Below are 2,977 nucleotides of genomic sequence, written 5' to 3'. Positions count from 1 at the left end.
GCTCAGAATCGTTTTTCTTATACAATGATATTATAGCATTGAATTCAAATTTAATACCATCCATTATACAGTGACCCACTTGTAACCTACTATACAGCAGAGCGACATCCACTTGCCCACCTTTTTTTTTATTTACCTTTAAAGCCCGGCGACTATGGCCATTAGCTGATTGCAAAAACTTTGTCAGTTATTTTTATTAAGCAACATGCATAGCATTTTTTAGAGTTCTCAGATGTCCACTTATCACAAAAACTTTAAGTCAATATTACTTTTTCCATATTTTTGTGGGAAAATTACATACATATTAGGTACATATTATCTATAATACAAATTAATAATAATAATAATATTTATTTAATGTTCCTACCAAAAATAAGCTGGAACCGGTACCGAACTTATCTGGAACCGGAACCGAAATTATCTGGAACCGGTACCTTTATTTTTTTTCATCAAAGAACCAGAACCGAACTGGAATAGTTATTTTTATTTTTGGAGAACCGGTAGCGGAACCGATACCCATAAATTCAAAAGGTTCCAGTCCCTGAAGGAAGGATAGACAGCAAACGATAAAAATTAAAACACGGAAAGTATGAAGCGTTGGAAAATGTTTTATTTTATAGTATTTTAAAACTCATTGCAGATAAATGTTGACAAAATAAAGATTATAAAACAAATATAATCATTGTAAATCAATAAATTAAATAATTGATCCTTACCGTAGATTTGTTTATCATCTAAAACTGCTTCAGACATATTCCAAACCGAAATTACTATAAAAGTAAGCGTTAAATATTGTTTAAAAAAAGACATTTTGATTTAATATAATAATAATAATGAAAAATAATGTGAACGTTGAACAATAAATGAAATAAAATATTGTTTCTCGATTTCTTTTATAAGCGATCCATTCTTACCAAGTCCATACTCCCTCAGCGCAAAATAAATATTACTCTACAGGCATCTTGAACATATGTTTTCAATTTTTCCACATTGTTTGATCAAATGCTGCTAAATATTTTCGATTTGACTTCTAGTAATCAGGGCCGCATTTAGGGGGGGCTGCAGGGTAAAACTGCCCCGGGTGCCAGTATTTTAGGGGCGCCAAAATGTTGTGGCAGAAATATGTTTAGGTACTTGTGAATTATTAAAATTGTATAATTTTAATTATTTTAATAACAGTATTAAATATATAGTATATTAGTCATATGCTGTTTGACATTTTTTAATTAATATTAATTTGCATAATTTTATATAATTTTATTTTATTTTTTCATGAAATACCTACAACCCACTTAAATATGTTTCAAAAAAACAATTTATATGATGAATTTTCTTTTTAAATCTAAGATTTTAAAATGTTATGCAAGATTCCTCGTAAATTTATCTGCAATTATCAAACAGAAAAAAAATGTCTACAATCAAATTAAATTAAATTTTTATGAACGTTCTTTATGTTGTTGTTGCAATATAGCACATAATTATTATTATTATTGTGTTTCTGACCTTTTTTTTTTTATATAACTATCTAATGTAATAATATATTACTAGCAATTACTTTGACAATATTTAGCAGTATAATATACTATATAAAAATCGATCGAACAAAGTGGAAAAATTTGAAAATAATCCGCTCATAATGTACACATTGCATTTTCGCCGTGTTTACTTTTGCATACTAATTAATTACTCAGGTGATAAACAAAATAAACAATAATTTACCTATGGAGTTTATTACATACTATAGTGAATTATCGTTAAGATTAATGCCTATATTATATTTTTCATAACAGAATATTTTTTATTATTTATTTCATACAAAAAAAGTTGAAATTCCAGCGAGTATGGTGAAACGAATTTAAAGTTTATATAGGTGGAATGAAGTGCCGCGGCGGTCGAAACCTCTATCTGTATAATATTACCACGGTCTTCGGGGGTTGCACATACCTCAGTTGAAAAATATAGACATTATCACAATTTTTGGCAAAAATGAGCTCAACCATTAATATTTAAAATATAATATACCTAGTCCCAAATAATCTATAAAGACTACAGTAACACTAAAATAAACTATTTAATTGTACAGTATGAAAATAATATTTTGAATTTCAAAACATTTATTTTGTTGTCCTAAAAATTATTTTGCAACGATGAGTGTTTTTTTGTCACTTATCACATTTTAGGACAGTAAAATTGCTTAGATTTTCTTCAACGGTATCTTTTCCGATAGCAAAGTGAATGTAGTTGATATATTGAGGAGGTCAAAAATAAAAATTTCAAAGTAGTTTTCAAAAATCTGTTTTCGAGAAAATCGATTTTTTTTTTCCTATACACCATGCAATTTTGAAAACAATTTGACTCTTTTTGAGTTTTTTACGGACACTGTCAGTTTTCATTTTATTTAGTTTTTTTTTTCTATAAATATCAACAAAATGTTATTTGATTGGTAAAAAATTGTGAAAATTTAATGCAACGCTCCTGATATATTGTTACAACAGCAGTTGAAAAACATTAAAAATACATGGGCACATTTTTTTTTTATAAGCATTTAAAGTTCGAATTCCGACAAAATTTATCAAATTTAAGTTTTATAATTATTTTGTAGTAAAAAATGTATAAAATGCTCAACTTTTATAGCTAAGTATTGAACATTTAAAACAAGGTTCCTCGTAAATAGGCAAATATAATATAAATTACTTTGTTCACAATTTTATCATCAACACTAAGTAATGTGGAGGTCAAAAGTAAAAATTTCACAGTAGTTTTCAAAAATCTGTTTTCGAGAAAATCGATTTTTCTTTGGTGCAACTTTTAAACAAATTAGGTACATGAAATTTTCACTGAATGTTTATGTTTTCATTTCCTATACACCATGCAATTTTGAAAACAATTTGACTCTTTTTGAGTTTTTTACGGACACTGTCAGTTTTCATTTTATTTAGTTTTTTTTTTCTATAAATATCAACAAAATGTTATTTGA

The sequence above is a fragment of the Acyrthosiphon pisum genome, chromosome A1 (assembly GCF_005508785.2).
Source record: "Acyrthosiphon pisum isolate AL4f chromosome A1, pea_aphid_22Mar2018_4r6ur, whole genome shotgun sequence".
NCBI classification, from domain to species: domain Eukaryota; kingdom Metazoa; phylum Arthropoda; class Insecta; order Hemiptera; family Aphididae; genus Acyrthosiphon; species Acyrthosiphon pisum.
The sequence above is the reverse complement of the archived record's forward strand: the minus strand, read 5'-3'. Positions refer to the sequence as shown.